Raw genomic sequence first — 18,395 nt, forward strand, 5'->3', positions numbered from 1 at the left:
TTGATGGGCTTTTGATTGCTTCTAAAGACACCATTATATCTACTACTGTGGGCAAGAATCCCTTAGAAGAAATGGAGTAGCCATCATAGTCAACAAAAGAGTCCAAAATGCAGTACTTGGATGCAGTCTCAAAAATGAGAAAATGATTTCTTTTTGTTTCCAGGGTAACCCATTCAATATCATGGTAATCTAAGTCTATGCCCCAACTAGTAATGCTGAAGAAGCTGAATTTGAATGGTTCTATGAAGACCTACAAGACCTTCTAGAACTAACACCCAAAAAGATGTCCTTTTCATTATAGGGCACTGGAATGCAAAAGTAGGAAGTCAAGAAACACCTGGAGTAACAGAGAAATTTGGCCTTGGAGTACAGAATGAAGCAGGGCAAAGGCTAATAGAGTTTGGCCAAGAGAACACACTGGTCATAGCAAACACCCTCTTCCAACAACACAAGAGAAGACTACACATGGACATCACCATATGGTCAATACTGAAATCAGATTGATTGTATTCTTTGCAGCCAAAGATGGAGAAGCTCTATACAGTCAGCAAAAACAAGACTGGGAGCTGACTGTGGTTCAGATCATGAACTCCTTATTGCCAAATTCAGACTTCAATTGAAGAAAGTAGGGAAAACCACTAGACCATCCAGGTATGACCTAAATCATCCCTTATGACTATACACTAGAAGTGAGAAATAGATTTTAGGGACTAGATCTGACAGACAGAGTGCCTGATGAACTATGGACGGAGGTTCAGGACATTGTACAGGAGACAGGAATCAAGACCATCCCCCCAAAAAAAGAAATGAAAAAAAGCAAAATGGCTGTCTGAGGAGGCCTTACAAATAGCTGTGAAAAGATGGGAAGTGAAAAGCAAAGGAGAAAAGGAAAGATATACCCATTTGAATGCAGAGTTCCAAAGAATAGCAAGGAGAGATAAGAAAGCCTTCCTCAGCAATCAATGCAAAGAAATAGAGGAAAAGGATAGAATGGGAAAGACTAGAGATCTCTTCAAGAAAATTAGAGATACCAAGGGAACATTTCATGCAAAGATGGGCTCAATAAAGGACAGAAATGGTATGGGCCTAAAAGAAGCAGAAGATATTAAGAAGAGGTGGCAAGAATACACAAATGAACTATACAAAAAAGATCTTCACGACCCAGTTAATCACTATGGTGTGATCACTCACCTAGAGCCAGACATCCTGGAATGTGAACTCAGGTGGGCCTTGGGAAACATCACTACAAACAAAGCTAGTGGAGGTGATGGAATTCCAGTTGAGCTATTTCAAATCCTGAAGATGATGCTGTGAAAGTGCTGCACTCAATATGCCAGCAAATATGGAAAACTCAGCGGAGCCACAGGACTGGAAAAGGTCAGTTTTCATTCCAATCCCAAAGAAAGGCAATCCCAAAGAATGCTCAAACTACTGCACAATTGCACTCATCTCACACGCTCGTAAAGTGATGCTTAAAATTCTCCAAGCCAGGCTTCAGCAATACGTTAACTGTGAACTTCCAGATGTTCAAGCTGGTTTTAGAAAAGGCAGAGGAACCAGAGATCAAATTGCCAACATCCACTGGATCATCAAAAAAGCAAGAGAGTTCCAGAAAAACATCTATTTCTGCTTTATTGACTGTGCCAAAGCCTTTGACTATGTGGATCACAACAAACTCTGGAAAATTCTGAAAGAGATGGGAATACCAGACCACCTGACCTGCCTCTTGAGAAACCTGTATGCAGGTCAGGAAGCAACACTTAGAACTGGACATGGAACAACAGGCTGGTTCCAAATCAGGAAAGGAGTACATCAAGGCTGTATATAAGCAGGCTGTCACCCTCCTTATTTAACTTATATGCAGAGTACATCATGAGAAACACTGGGCTGGAAGAAGCACAAGCTAGAATCAAGATTGCTGGGAGAAATATCAATAACCTCAGATATGCAGATGACACCACACTTATGGCAGAAAGTGAAGAAGAACTAAAGAGACTCTTGATGAAAGTGAAAGAGAAGAGTGAAAAAGCTGGCTTAAAACTCAACATTCAGAAAACTAAGGTCATGGCATCTGGTCCTATCACTTTATGGAAAATAGATGGGGAAATAGTGGAAAAAATGGTAGACTTTATTTTTTGGGCTCCAACATCACTGCAGATGATGACTGCAGCCATGAAATTAAAGGAGGCTTACTCCTTGGAAAAAGTTATGACCAACCTAGACAGCATATTAAAAAGCAGAGACATTACTTTGAACACAAAGGTCTGTCTAGTCAAGGCTATGGTTTTTCTAGTAGTCATGTGTGGATGTGAGATTTGGACTGATGGTGAAGAATGAGTGCTGAAGAATTGATGCTTTTGAACTGTGGTGTTGGAGAAGACTCCTGAGAGTCACTTGGACTGGAAGGAGACCCAACCAGTCAATCCTAAAGGAAATCAGTCCTCAATATTCATTGGAAGAATTGATGTTGAAGCTGAAACTCCAAAACTTTGGCCACCTGATGTGAAGAGCTGAGTCATTTGAAAAGACCCTGATGCTGGGAAAGATTGAAGGTGGGAGGAGAAGGGGACGACAGAGGATGAGATGGTTGGATGGCATCACCAAGTCAATGGACATGAGTTTGAGTAAACTCTGGGAGTTGGTGATGGACAGGGAGGCCTGGTGTGCTGCGGTCCATGGGGTTGCAAAGAGTCAGACATGTCTGCGCGACCAATCTGAACTCAAGACACATTCTTTTCAGTTCTATAGATACTGTGTTTTTGTTGTTTAGTCACTAAGTCGTGTCTGACTCTTTTGTGACATCCTGGACTGTAGCCCATCAGGCTCCTTGGCCCATGGGATTTCCCAGGCAAGAATACTGGAGTGGGTTGCCATTTCCTTTTCCACCTACAAAAACTAGATTTGTAAAATAAAGACAGTCATTTTGTAACTTTTCAAAAAATTGGGTGGCCACCAAAATGATATCAAAAGACTGAGACACCCATTCACCTGTGTCAGAATGTTTTACTTTCCCTCATTTAGCTTAGGGGAGAAGGAGTCCTCAAAAAAATTCCTATCAGACACCAAATAATAGCTTTATCCAGTCTGATATTCCTACCAGACTAGGAATAATAGTCAAACTGGTGGTCTCTAATCTAGGCAATTTGCTTACAAACATCTTTGAGGATCCTCCCTAGGTTTAAGAATTTCTTTGACTATGGCCCTTACTTCATTTTTGATCTGACAAGGCTCATCCACAGCTTCAGGTGGTTGCATTTCTCCCATCCAAGTTCTTACCAGGCCCGACCCTGTTTAGCTTCTAAGATCAGACGAGATCGGGCGCGTTCAGGGTGGTATGGCCGTAGACAGGTGGTTGCATTTCTAAAGGGAACCATTTAATAGTGTCTTCACTGTGGAAAGTCAACTCAGAGGATCACTAGAACCACTAGTCAAATAAAACTTAGATGGGAGCAGTAGAGTTTTAGGCACTTTTTCCATCATTAACATTTAGTTAGCCTTTAAAACAAAACTTTCAGTAAGGTTATTTTGGAATTTTGAAGGCTTTTGTGGATTCTGAGTACCAATCAAAACAGACAGTTTAAGATGAGAGCTCTCTAAAATTTTAACAATTTAGAAGTTTTTCCAAGTCAAAGGATCCAAAGAGCTAGCTCTAAAAATAGTTTTCCCTGCTAATCTACTTTTAGGAAGAGAAAAACTCTTTACACTGTTGTTTCCGGTGGACCCTACAGGCAAAGATCCAGGAAACTGCTGGATTCAATTGTTTGTGAAAAAGCAGTTTTGGAATTCAAACAAAAGGAACCCCATCTTGGCCATTTCAGAAGAGAATTTCCTTTAATTTCCAATTAAGTCCTTGCAGCATACATAAACCCAGCTGACATTCCTGTGGGTGGTTGCCTGAATAGGAGCTGTTTGGCCTTTAAGACACATTTTCCCATTATTAATTTGGTAGCCTAATTCACATATGAGATATGATCTAAACAACTTTCTGAGGAGAGTGTGGTAGATTGAATATGTGCTACTTCTGAGTCTAACTCCTCAAGGAGTTACCCTTGAATTAGTTGCCTCTTTTGCATGTCTCAATTTCTCCTTCCAACAGTTAAAAACCCCTGTGAGTGCTTGGAGCACTAGGTTATTAGCCTCTGTCATGCAGTGTTTACTTACTGGTTGTAGTGGGTCTCCCTTGTTCTTTGGAGCTGAATAATTTAACCTCTCATTTCACTAGCACGAGTTTTGTTCAGGTCATAACTTGATTTTTTGTTTATTTTATTGAAGTATTGTTGATTTGCAATGCTGTGTCAATTTCTGCTGTATAACAAAAGTGATTCTGATATATATATGTACACACACACACACACACACATATATGCAATACATATAATGGAAGAATATATATTTTATGTAAATATTCTTTTTATATTCTTTTTCATTATTGTTTATCTCAGGATATTGAGTATAGTCCCTGTGCTATACAGTAGGACCTTGTTGTTTATCCATTCTGCATGTAATAGTTTGTATCTGCTAACTAAAGACTTCCAGTTTGTTCCTTGTTTAACCTGTTTGGCAACCATGAGTCTGTTTTCTATGTTTGTGAGTCTGTTCTGTTTCTTTTTCATAGGTATGTTCATTTGTATCATATTTTGGATTCTACATATAAGTGATACCATATGGCATTTGTCTTTCTCTTTTTGACTTAGTCTGGTCATTGCTAGCTCCATCTATGTTGTTGCAAATGGCATTATTTCATTCTTTTCTATGGCTGAATTGTATTCCATTATATATATATATATATATATATATATATATATACACACACACACACACACACACATATATATCTATCTATCACTTCTTTATCCATTCACCTGTCAATGAACATTTAGGTTTCAACCTGTTGGGTGTTTTTCAAAGCCAAGTTTAACAAAACCCCAGCCACCTGTTTCCCTCAGCCTTCTGCTCATATCCTCCTAGGACCCTGTCTAGGAAATGTCCCTTAAGATTTCAAGTCTTTCTTAAGTAAAAACAGCTTGAATAAAACTTGCAGGATCACTGCTGAAACAATGAAAGTTGGATGCCAGGATAACTCACAAGAACTCCTGAGGAGTACTGAGACGTCAGTGGGGCTCAATGGGCTCCTGCTTTGCTCTAAGCACCAGTTTGGGGAAACCCTAGGTGTCCTCTGGTAGACACCTATCTGTCCTCTGATATCCTGCTGGCTACACTATGCATGTTTGAAAGAAAATAATCAATAGGCCTAAGAAAAAAGTGGAAAATTTTATTCAAACCACCCTGAAGATTATAACCCAGGAGACAGTCTTTCAGAAAGGTCTGAGGACTGTTCCTACCCATTAGAGGTCAAAGCACAGTTAAATAAATTTGAGATAAAGAGTTATATGTCAAATGATGCAGTGTTAACAGTTTACACAGTCCAGATCTACATGTAAAAAGCAAGTGGTAGGTCATGTGTCATCATAGCCCCTTACAATATGAAGATAAAAGATTACCTCCTAAGTAGTTGTGACCCTGGATGAGCTTAAGAAGGAATGTTATCTCCTAAGGAAGTCTGGTTAATACAAATACACAACAGGCACTAAAGGGGAGGGAGGAAGACCAAATGGTCAAAGAAAAATCTTATGTATAAAACTTTCATATCTTGCCATAAAATATGAATTTTATTTCATCAAGAGGGAGAGAAAGGAACTGTCATCAAGTAATCTGTCATCTGCTATTTATTCAACTTCACTGTATTTTTTCCTGCGGTTTCAGTGTGCTCATTGGAAACATTTTTGCTGGATTTTTCTTACTTTAAATTGTTGTTCTTGTACTGGTAGTAACCTACAACATGGTTTCAGAATTAATTCCTCTCTTTCCCTATGAAAACATTTTTCTCCTGTAAAATTTGGTTCCACTATTAAAGTAGGCATTCAGTTTAAAGTAAATAGACTTTTTAATTATTTTCATTGATACTTTTGAACTGTGGTGTTGGAGAAGACTCTTGAGAGTCCTTGGACAGCAAGGAGATCAAGCCAGTCAATCCTGGAAATCAGTCCTGAATATTCATTGGAAGAACTGATGCTGAAGCTGAAGCTCCGGTATTTTGGCCACCTAATGTGAAGAACTGACTCATTGGAAAAGATCCCGATGCTGGGGAAGATTGAAGGCAAGAGGAGAAGGGGACGACAGAGCATGAGATGGTTGGAGGGCATCACTGACTTGGTGAACCTGAGTTTGAACACGCTCTGGGAGTTGGTGATGGACAGAGAAGCCTGGCGTGCTACAGTTCACGGGGTCCCAAAGAGTCAGACACAAATAAGTGTCTGAACTGAAAGTACTTTTATAGACTCAATATTAAATATTATACTTCAATAGGAAAATTTAAACATCAATATTAGATAAGCTTGTCACATGTAATGTAAGTTGAACGATTATAACCCACTGAATGAATGGGCATGCAATTAATAGCATAGTAGAAGGATTTGCTGAAAACCAGAGCTATTTTTGTTATCAGATGAGTGAGTATTCTGAATATTTTTCCCTAAGGACAAAATGTGCTCCTCCAAAATGGGATAAGAGCCACTCTAAAATGAGAAGTCATCTCACTTGGATGCATTTTATTGGAAAACACTCAGCAAGGGTCAGTTCCTGTTTCAACTGGTAGAGAACTGAGCAGACCGTGATATGTCATCACCAGATTCCATTCAAGGATTAATGGCTCCAAAGAGCAAGATGCCTCTCTAAGTCTTCCTGTAACGTTACACCCAGTAGTGACTTGTCCCACCATTCCAGTCCCCTTTGCACGTTGAGTGACAGAGGATGGCTTTTTACAAGTCTCAGAGAAACAGGGCACATGAATAATCCAGTTCATGTTCTAAATCATCTTGTTTGGTTCAGGCCAAGTCATGGCACTTGTGGGATCTGCCAAAACAGAAGCTCCCCTGCCCTGGGGTGGGTGGGGTAGTAGGAGATGGAATTTGTTTAGAACCATCTCTCACCACTAGGGAAGGCTACAATGTCCCTGGAAAGATACTGTCTGATTCTGCTACTAATTTGGTTCCGATGACCTTGAAAAACTGAGGGGTTTCTGTGTAACTCCTCGTATATAAAGGGCTGTAACAATGAGATTTCAGGGCAGCACCTGAGGCCTTCACAAATCAGAGCTAAGGATCCAGGAGTGGGACCAGGAGCCTTGCCCTCTGTTGTAACCCAGCAGGATATCAGTTCACCTGCAAATTCATCTCTAAGGTACAGTCTGTTCAGCTCTGTGTTGTCAGGTGTGGGAACAGCTTACCTCTGGAGCTGGGAGTTGAGTCCCAATTCTTATACATGTGTTCTTTTTTGGCCACTTAGATTCATTTTTTTTTACCCGCTTCTGCACCAGTTTGGAAATAGAGTTAGGCCAACAGAGTTTTTCTGTCTCTGATTTCTATGTGTTAGTTATGCATGAATTTCAAGTTAAAGAGTGTGAGAAGGCAGAAATTAGCTTTTTATCTCACTGAGCAAGGCTTTCTTGAGATTAAATAAAATGCGGAATACATCTCATGTTGATTAATGGATAACTTAGTCCCAATGAAACATTGATTGTGAGTGCCAGAAGCACGGAGGCTTCTCAGAAAGCTGAAGGTCAGGAGAGTTGATCTTTAGTTGGGTTTTTCACTTGACTGAATTACTTGGAACTTGGGAAATTAAACTGTAGAAGTTTTTTTGTTTTAGTTTATATAGTTCATCATTGCCTTGCCCCTCATTAGATGACATAAGTGCTTGAGCCTCAAACAAAATCAAAGTTCAATAAATGTTATTTGATTAAATTGATATTTATTTAAAGGAAGTCCTAGTACTCTTTCAGTATAAGTTATTTAGCAAATCACCAGTTTCCAAAGGAACTGTGACTTTTCCAAATTGGTAATGAGTTGCTGCATATAAAACTAATTATTTTAATAGATATAAACTTTAGTAAAAAGTACTTTGCTGCAGAGATGCAGAGGAACAGAACTGCTCATTTGGCAAAGAATAGTCCCCTTTTGCTACAGTGCCTTTATGTCTAATCATTGATATTTGCCCTTCACATATGTGCAAAGCAAACAGATATCCTCATTGGGAAGATATAAACTGAAATACAAAGCTCCTATAATGCTGAAAGTACAGATTATTCCCTTGAACTTGATACTAATGGATTTCCCTGACTATTAGAGCTAGAAGGGAAGCTTGGTGAAAGTCTAAACCAAATAGCTCAATTCACAGATGAGGTGACTGAAGTGAAGTGTCCTTGCCAAAATCTAAAAAGAAATTCTGTAAGCAAAGTAAATGAAACTCACAAATAAAAACCATTTAAATATGTATTTAAGAAATGAATATGTTAATCATAATACAGTTGGGATAACTAGAGACCACATATCATCAAAAGAAAATAGCAGAAATAGAAAGCAATAATTGGCCATTTAGATTATCTACCTACTGTGAAAACTCTGAACATTTAAAAAAATTATCTCAGAATATGTATCTTTCTGATTAGCACAAGAATGCAATGAAACTTGTTAAAATTTATGTTTGTTTAAATGATGAGTTCTTTTTATGTTTGAACACAATTGAATTGAAATACATACTGGCTTTTTCTAAGTCTATAAACATTCCAACACTCACATAACTGCAGAGCAATATGGAATTATACTTTCAGTGTTTAATAATACATAGCCTTTGACCTGTAATTATACTTCTAGGGGTTTATGCTCCATATAAACTTGTGGACAAAATGAATAATTCACTCTATAATTTTTTTGTAATAGATCCGAATAGGAATTAACTTAATGTCCATCCATGTAAGCATGCTTAAGTAAATGATAGCAAATCCATTAAAAATGATGACCATAAAAACAATACAGGCCGGAAAGGAAATATTTTTTAGAGTGAAAAATTAGAAATGGAGGACAGTGTATTTAATATAGTTCAACCTGTGAAAAAACATGCACACATCTGGTTTCATAAAAATGGAAATATACATAAGACATTATTCATAGTGGATATCTTTGAAAAGTATATCTGGCAGCAGCAAGGAAAGAGAAGACTTTGGGTATTATATCCTTTCAGTACTTTTTGAAATGGTTTGCTGTGTACTACCATATTTTCATATTCTTCAAGGAGCATCTTTGCTAATACTGTAAAATTTCAAAACTTGTTGATCAAATTATTTGGGGATTTCCTGATGAGAAAGATTGAATAAATTATGGCATGCAATACTTTTCATATGTATCCCCAAATATATGGATGGTCACAACAAAGGGAAAAAAATTTAAACAGACCTACAATACACAGAGAGAAAAAGGAGAGCGAATGCTTCCGTAAGTCTCCAAATTTTGGTTTCAAGTGTCTTATCTCCACCAGTGGGCTTCCCTGGTGGCTTAGAGGTTAAAGCGTCTACCTGCAATGCGGGAGACCTGGGTTCGATCCCTGGGTCGGGAAGATCCCCTGGAGAAGGAAAACGGCAACCCACTCCAGTACTCTTGCCTGGAGAATCCCATGGACGGAGGGGCCTCGTAGGCTACAGTCCACGGGGTTGCAAAGAGTCGGACTCAGTCACCACTAAGTGTACCAACTGTATTTTTTCTCCTTGTCATCCCTGCTCACTGTTTCCTCCTCACACTCCAGTCTTCCTGACTTTTTCTGTTTAGATGTAGCTGCCTCTCTTACATCTCTTGATTTTCTAATGAATTATGTTTTATTAATCACAATGATCCAGCTTATTTAGAAACCATCATCTATGGTGCAAAAATGTGAGTTAACAACCATCATGATTTTTATTCTCCCTTAAGAGAGCAATAAAGATGATTTAGGAGGTTTGTTCCAGACATTCCATTTTCTAAAAGAAAAAAAAAATGTTTCTGGACACACAAAGATATTAGGAAATCAGACTCTGGCTAATGTCCACTGTTTTAAAAAAGATGCACAGTTCATTTTCTGTTCAGAAAAATGTAACGTTGATTAGTGACAGTCAAATAGCCAATGGGCTAGAATTTGCTGGGGTGGGGTTGGCAGGGTCGGGGGGGAGAAAAACATTTTAGTCAGATTTTATATTTTGGCTATCCTACCACTTACCTTTAAAGCTTTTTCAAGGAATATAAAATTTGCTAGAGGAGCTAACACTTTTTTAACTCAAAATTTGTTGGAGAATTTACCAGATGAGTGACGTCATCATGAGGAAATCACAGGCATTTTGCCCATTGGACAGGTAAGTTTATGATGCCCTGAGTGAAGGGTGCTGTATTAAGCAAGGTACTTGGCCTACAGTGTTCAGAGTACAGTTAATGGGACCTGGCTCTTGGTCCCAACTCAGCCAGGCACAGAGGTTCTTTGTGCTTCAATGGAGTTGGTCAAATGTAGACCCAGGGTTTCTCTGTGATGGGCAGGATGGGCTTTATCGCCCCCCAGTTCCCTTTCAACCCCAATTAGATGACTAGGCATCAGTGGAGCAGCAGCCTGCTGCTGCTGCTGCTGCTAAGTCGCTTCAGTAGTATCTGACTCTGTGCGACCCCATAGACGGCAGCCCACCAGGTTCCGCCCTCCCTGGGATACTCCAGGCAAGAACACTGGAGTGGGTTGCCATTTCCTTCTCCAATGCATGAAAGTGAAAAGTGAAAGTGAAGTCGCTCAGTCGTGTCCGACTCTTCGCAACCCCATGGACTGCAGCCTACCAGGCTCATCCGTCGATGGGATTTTCCAGGCAAGAGTGCTGGAGTGGGGTGCCATTGCTTTCTCCGAGCAGCAGCCTAGATGTGGCCAATGTAAACCTACAGTGCTTAGTGATGATCAGAAAGGTGGAGGAGGCCAAAGTGTTTGCTTTCACTTTGCAATTTTTAATTTTAACTCTACATGTGCTGAGTGTATATTTCTCCCTGGAGAATGGAAGGGCAACCCACTCCAGTGTTTCTGCCTTGAGAATTCCATGGACAGAGGTGCCTGGGATCTACAGTCCATGAGGCTGCAGAGTCAGATATGGCTGAGTGACTAATGCACTAAGGCATAGCTACATAGCCCATGGAGAACTCCACGGTTTTTCCCATAAGACCATGTAGGACTCAAAAACTGGTGACCAAAGAGCCAAATCTGGCCAACAGACATTTTCTGATATTTACACAATGCTTAAAATGTCTTAATTCACTATCAGCATTTTAAAATAAGGAGATTACATATTTTTAAAACTTAGAATTTTCAGCTTCACTTGAAAAACTTTTGGCAGCACTGGGACTAAGCACTGCTGGCAAGTCAGTTAGAGCTAAGTGACAGTATCTCCTTCAAATGGGCCATGTATTCCAGAATTTGTTACAGAGCTGTCTAAACAAGCCTGGACCTGCAGGCTTCTGAGTCTGTAGCCCTTGACTTGTAGGCAGTCAGCATTTGCTGCTGTTGTTGTTTAGTCACTAATTTACATCCAACTCTTTGCAAACCCTATGGACTGCAGCATGCCAGGCTCCTCTGTCCTCCACTATCTCCCAGAGTTTGCTCAAATTCATGTCTGTTGAGTCAGTGATGCTATCTAACCCTCTCTTCTTCTACTGCCCTCTTCTCCTTTTGCCTTCAATTTTTCCCAGCATCAGGGTCTTTTCCCTCATTCACAATCAGCATTACAAATATAAATAGACAACCCAGGATTTTATTAAGCACTACTGTAGTCAGGTGCTGAATGCTTATCACAGCAGTTTTTTCAATGGAAAACTTACTAATCTTGTGAAAGTATATATTGTTCCATTTTACAGATGTGAACAAAACAGACTTGGTTCACGTAACTTGCCCAAGCGGAATGTAGAGATGTCCTAATTCATAGTTCAGGGTTCTTTCCATGACTCAGGTTAGGCTGTGCTCTTGAAGGGGTTAATTCTAAACTCATTGAAAATGCTCCTCTGAGAGAGAATGACCCATAATTCACAACTGTCAATAGTGTCAGAAAAATGCATCTGCTTAATAAAGCCCTTTTTTAGATTTTTATTTTGAAACCATTTTAGATTTAGATTTCAAAGTTGTGAATCTGTCACCCAGTTTTCTCTAATGTTAACATCTTACATAATCAGGTACATTTACCAAAACTATATAATAAAAATTGGTACAATAAAACTAACTGCAGATTTTGTTCTGATTCCTCCAATTTTTCCACTAATGTGTTTTTTTTCCTGTTTCAGGATCCAATCCAAAATACTACATTGTATTTATGCAATTTAGATGAGATATATGTATATATATGTGTGTGTGTGTAAATATATATCCTTAGTTTCCTCCAGCCTGTGACAGTTTTTCAGTCTTTCCTTCTCTTTTGTGACCTTAACATTTTTAATGGGTAGTGGTCAGGTATTTTGTAGAGTGTTCCTGAATTTGATTTGTCTGCAATTTTCTTGTGACTAGACAGGCAGAACTTTCTGGAGTTAAGGAAAGTATACCACAGAGATGATGTGCCCCTCTGTCTTATATAAGAGGACATGCGATATCAACACTGCTTATTACTAGGGATGCGAACCTTGTTCATATGATTAAGGGTGCTATTAATTTCTCTACTGTAAATTTTACTATTTTCTCCTCAGTCACCAAGTCATCCAAAACTCAAGGGGAGGGGGAATTCAGCTTCATTCTTGGGTTGGGGGTGAGTAATCAACAATTTATGGTCATAAGTTAAAATTATCACAATAATTACTAAATTTTTGGAGAGGTTTTTTTGAGGCTACACAAATACCCTGTTTCTTCTTAAAGTTTTCTCCACTAATTTTATCACTCATCAGAGGAGTCCACCTGAGGCAGCTATGTGGTATTCTTATGGTGATATTTCAATTCCCCTAATTCCTTCTACATTTATTCATTGGAATTATTCTAAAAGGGATGATTTTCCCTTCTATCCCATTTATTTATTTCAATAATTTATATGAGATTCATCCTTTGGGTTATAACTAATATCATGTTATTTATTTTGTTGCTCAAATTGTTCCCAGTTTTGGATATTGGGAGCTCTTTCAAGTTGGTCTCCCATCTTTTTTCAATTCCCTTCACTTTTTTAAAGACTTTTCTTACTTTTTGACATTACAAAATGCTCAGAAGCAGGGATTTTAATAGGTAACATGTGTCCAAGGTTTATTTACCAGAGGTCAATGCTGTGCATGCAAAGTTGGCAAGGCAGAGTGGTAAATGTGAGAGAAGCAAGGTGAGTGAATGAGTGAGTGAAAGTCACTCAGTCGTGTCCGACTCTTTGCGACCCCGATGGCAATTTTTCTCTTGAAAGAAGAGAACAGTAATTTTTAGTTTTTTAACATCTTATTTGGAAAAAAAAAGTCAAGATTGTGAAATGTTACAAGAATAGTTCTGATCTAGTCACAAACCTCCCAGTCTAAGCCCACAGAGACACAGAGATTCTCAGGATTGAGAGCATAGTTTGGACCTCGGTGAGTCCAACCAATGCCCTTGCAGAGAATAATTATATTCTCTGATGACAGAAACTAAGTAGTCTTTATTTTTTCTAGGGCAGGTGAATTTTCCCCTAAATGAGTGAGGAAAGTGGTTCAAATTGCGGGAGGTGACGACAGGACTTTTGGAATCAGACAGCATAGGTTCAATGCTCAGCATCAGTGTTTACTGGTTCTGTGATTTGAACAAAAATTTAAACCTTCTAAACCTGTTTTTTGCCTGATAACAGGAAATAAGATCTACTTCCTAGGGCTATTTATATAATTAAATGAGATAATTTTCCAGATCTCATTAGCAACTGCAACTCATTCATCACCTGCTGCTACTTCTGTCTGATGTCAATATCTGATGAGTGAACAGACCAGGGACCGTGAAATCCACAGGTCAGGGGTAGATTCAAGACTTTCTCCCTTGTTAACTCTGTGGCTCAGGGTAAGTCACTAAGCTTCTCAGGCTTACTTTCTTATCCACAAATGCAGAAATAATCAAACCTACCACAATATTGAGGTTAAATGAGACAACATTTGGTACTGTACTTGATGTAGATGCATAATCTGAATATAGATGAAAATGATGAGGATATTTTCCCATGAGCCAGTTATTATGTTAAGTGTTTTAGATCTAATCTCATTTAATTCTCAGAGCAATCTTTTTTGGTATGAGAACTTTAAGCTTTAGAATGGTTGTAGAAATTTCCCAGGGTTACATGGACTCAAGACCACTTCTTTATTTAATTAACTACTTGCCTAATAATTATTGGTATTCCTCCTTCATGACTTATTGTCATTCCAATTAATTTAGATAAGTCCCAGAGGAAACAAGAGGACTGAATTTTTATGAGCACATTCAATACAAGTTGTTATTTTCTTATTAGTCTTCTCTTACTTAAAATCTTTAGCTATCTCAGAATTCACTTGTACCGTCCCAGGCAGTTTTTTATTTCACCTATGCCTTTTCTTAAGACCCAAATATCATCAGTTCAGTTCAGTTGCTCAGCTGTGTCCGACTCTTTGCGACCCCATGGACAGCAGCACGCCAGGCCTCCCTGTCCATCACCAACTCCATCGAGCCAGTGATGCCCACCAACCATTTCATCCTCTGTTGTCCCCTTCTCCTCCCGCCTTCAATCTTTCCCAGCATCAGGGTCTTTTCAAATGAGTCAGCTCTTTGCATCAGGTGGCCAAAGTATCGGAATTTCAGCTTCAGCATCAGTCCTTCCAATGAACATCCAGGACTGATCTCCTTTAGGATGGACTGGTTGGATCTCCTGGCAGTCCAAGGGACTCTCAAGGGTCTTCTCCAACACCACAGTTCAAAGGCATCAATTCTTGAGTGCTCAGCTTTCTTTGTAGTCCAACTCTCACATCCATACATGACTACTGGAAAAACCATAGCTTTGACTAGAAGGACCTTTGTTGGTAAAGTTGTCTCTGCTTTTTAATATGCTGTCTAAGTTGGTCATAACTTTTTTTCCAAGGAGCAAGTGTCTTTTAATTTCATGGCTGCAGTCACCATTTGCAGTGATTTTGGAGCCCAAAAAAATAAAGTCAGCCACTGTTTCCACTGTTTCCCCATCTATTTGCCATGAAGTGATGGGACCAGATGCCATGATCTTAGCTTTCTGAATGCTGAGTTTTAAGCCAACTTTTTCACTTTCATCAAGAGGCTCTTTAGTTCTTCTTCATTTTCTACCATAAGGGTGGTGTCATCTGCATATCTGAGGTTATTGATATTTCTCCTGACAATCTTGATTCCAGCTTGTGCTTCCTCCAGCCCAGTGTTTCTCATGATGTACTCTGCATATAAGTTAAATAAGCAGGGTGACAATATACAGCCTTGGCGTACTCCTTTCTCTATTTGGAACCAGTCTATTGTTCCATGTCCAGTTCTAACTGTTGCTTCCTGACCTGCATACAGGTTTCTCAAGAGGCAGGTCAGGTGGTCTGGTATTCCCATCTCTTTAAGAATTTTCCAGAGTTTGTTGTGATCCACACAACAAGGCTTTGTCAAAGGCTTTGGCGTAGTCACTAAAGCATAAGTAGATGTTTTTCTGGAGCTCTCTTGCTTTTCAGTTTCCAATGCCAATGCATTTTACTCTATTGTTTATCTTAAAGAGGAGAATTATTTCTCTTTATCCATGTTTCTATCAACACTTGGAAAATGAAAAGATAAATACAGTAAACCTGATATATATTTTTAAAGGTTGGGAATCACTTATTCCTAAGAATTTCTTATGAAAAAAATAACTCATTTATGTGAACGTTTCCAGAAAACTCAGTGGGTAAAGAATCTGCCTGCAATACAGGAGATGAGAGTTTGATCCCTGGGTCAGGAAGATCCTCTGGAGGAGGAAATAGCAACCCCTCTTATAGACAGAGGAGCCTGGGGGGCTACAGTCCATGGGGTCACAGAGTCAGATACTACTGAGCATGGCACAACATGGCCATGATAGCTATTTAAGTTTGCTGCTCCTGATTTTTGAGCCATTGGGGGTGGGGGAAAACATATCTATCTAGGTGTCAAGAAAAAGTAATTGTCTTATATTGTTAGAGAATCTCAGGATTGTTGTTTCATTGCTAGGTCCTGTCTGAGTGTTTTGTGACCCCATAGACTGTAGCACACCAGGCTCCTCTGTTCTTGGGATTTCCCAGGCAAGAATATTGAAATGAGTTGCCATTTTCTTATCCAGTGAATCTTCCCAACATAGGGATCAAACCCATGTCCCCTGCATTAGCAGGCAGATCCTTTACCACTGAGCCACCAGGGAAGCCCTAATACTGGGAATTAAAAAAGACTTCAAGAGCACACACATAGATTCATCTAAAGGGTCTATTCCTCTCTAATTTGCGTATACCATGGGATGAAAGTAGCAAGTTGAAATGTAAAAGGGATGAGGGTAAAGATCTAAACTTGGGTTTATTAAAAAAAATCTATTTCACAAGAACATAATGGAAACAACTGAGTTTGAAAATTGTCTCAGTAAAAGATAAGATCTTAATCTCAAAGATCTTTAAAAATGACTCAGGAGTTTTTAGCTACCTGATGAGTTTAAGTGTCCAGACATTCCTTAGCATTTATTATCCTTGTAACTATATAAGCAACACTGATCTGTCCCATAGTAGATTACAGTGGTTTTCCCTTCTTCCTGACTCCACTCAGAGAACAACTTAGGAAAGTAATTCCTTTTCAGTCTCATTGGAGCCCCTACAGGGGCAACACTACAGACGTAGTTGATGAGACTTGTGAGGATGCAGAGAAAGTAAATATCAGTGCTCAGGTTTCCCATCAGCACTCCTAGGGAAAGCTGGACACCTTTCATTTTCTGTCCCCTGCCTCATTTTGATATTTTCCTAAAAAATGTTTTTGTAAAGTTACTGTTAATTCTGTTTCTTGAGGCTAAAAATGAGACGAGCTACTACCGTGCTGCTTATAGCACCGTATATGATGCAATAGATCTAAAACAAGTAAAAATAAAGAAGTACAGGTGGCATAGATCATCTAAAACAAAATGTATTTCCTGGATTGAGTGTAAATTCTTACATGCCATCATGATCCTAAATGCTGAAGTTCACATTTTCCAGCAGTTTCTAGCAAAACAAGAAGATTATGAAGTAACATGGGAGGATTGAGTAAAACTTTGGCAGAGTAGCAACTGTCAACTTTAGTAAGACAATCACTTCTTAAACATATTGGACATTATTTAGTGAATGGGATTATTAAATATGACCCCAAGGATCCCCAAATATAGTATCCTACATGATGTGAAGGTGAAACATAACCAAGAACATTTGCTAAAGTGTTCTCTGTACATTGTCCAACTCTGGGCCTTGTACAAAAATGGAAGCATCTTATCCCTTAAGTATAAGGCTTTCCAGTTCTGACAGCTCATCAACAGAGGTAAATAAACCTTAAATACATCTGAGCCAAGAAAGAGTAAAACATTTAATACCATTTATAAAGAGGTGCTCAGTCGCTCAGCTGTGCCCAGCTCTTTGCAACCCCATGGACTGTAGCCCACCAGAACTCCTCTGTCCATGGAGTTTCCCAGGCAAGAATACTGGAGTGGGTTGCCATTTCCTACTCCAGGGGTTCTTCCTGACCCAGGGATTGAACTTGCGTCTCCTGCATTGGCAGGAGGATTCTTTACCACAGAGCCACCTGGGAATCCCTGAAGTGAAGATGATAAGAGCTTGTTTAGGTGATGGTTCAAATTCATTACATTTTTTGATCTTTTACCAGGAATAGGACAATAGACTGTAAGCTCCCTGAGGGTAGGCATGTGTTGTGTTGGTAGATGAACGTTTGGGGAATGAATGGCAGTGTATTAGGTGATTTCCTCTACATTACCATATCTAATCTCTAGTTTATGGATAATGAAACTGCAGCTCAGAACAGCTGAAGGAGTTATTGCCCAAAGTCACAGCAGTAACAACAGTTCTTGGTCCTCCTTCTTAGCTCCTTGGCCATCCTCTAGGTGTGGTGAATGGGGCCAGAACCGAATTTGTGTTTGGTAGGCCACTGTACCTATATGTTATCTAATAAGTGAGGTGGGAGTTGGTGGGAAGTTTCAACCCCTTTGCTGCTGGGATGACAGCAAGAGCCACGCTGGCCAATGAGGATGGTGTTTGCATATTCAGGTTTGGAGGCAGGAAAGTGGCTGCTCAAAGAGACTGGCAGGAAGAAGGGAGACAAATTGAAATAGTACAAGATGCCCTGTAGAGAGAGGCTGTGGAGGGGGTTTTGAGAAAAGGAAGAAAGATGTAAAGCTAAAGTCTTAGATGGAGAACACATCCCTTAAGAGAAGCAATCAGGGAGCCGTCAGACGGCGCGCAGTTGAAAACCCTCTTTTCTTCAGCAAGCACAGTGTTCACCTCCGTCTTAAATGTGATGTCTTGAAGCAGAGCATGTGCTCTGCAAATGACCATGTCTTCCCTGCTCGCTGTTGCTCGGGTCTAGTGGCTTCACTC

At 39.5% G+C, this 18,395-nt stretch overlaps 1 protein-coding gene across 2 annotated transcripts in view; it reads left to right on the forward strand.

The window, feature by feature from the left end:
- Positions 1 to 18,395, forward strand: part of FAM240B (family with sequence similarity 240 member B) — a 68,732-nt gene that overhangs the window by 34,735 nt on the left and 15,602 nt on the right. The window contains exon 1 of one of the 2 annotated variants that reach the window (XM_043870578.1): positions 7,195 to 7,239. The exons of the other annotated variant lie outside the window; for it this stretch is intronic. The gene's annotated coding sequence lies outside the window, so the exon portion shown is untranslated. Of the gene's footprint in view, positions 1 to 7,194; positions 7,240 to 18,395 lie in introns of those variants that run through there. 2 annotated transcript variants of the gene reach the window in all.

The sequence above is a fragment of the Cervus elaphus genome, chromosome 16 (genome assembly GCF_910594005.1).
Source record: "Cervus elaphus chromosome 16, mCerEla1.1, whole genome shotgun sequence".
Classification (NCBI taxonomy): Eukaryota; Metazoa; Chordata; class Mammalia; order Artiodactyla; family Cervidae; genus Cervus; species Cervus elaphus.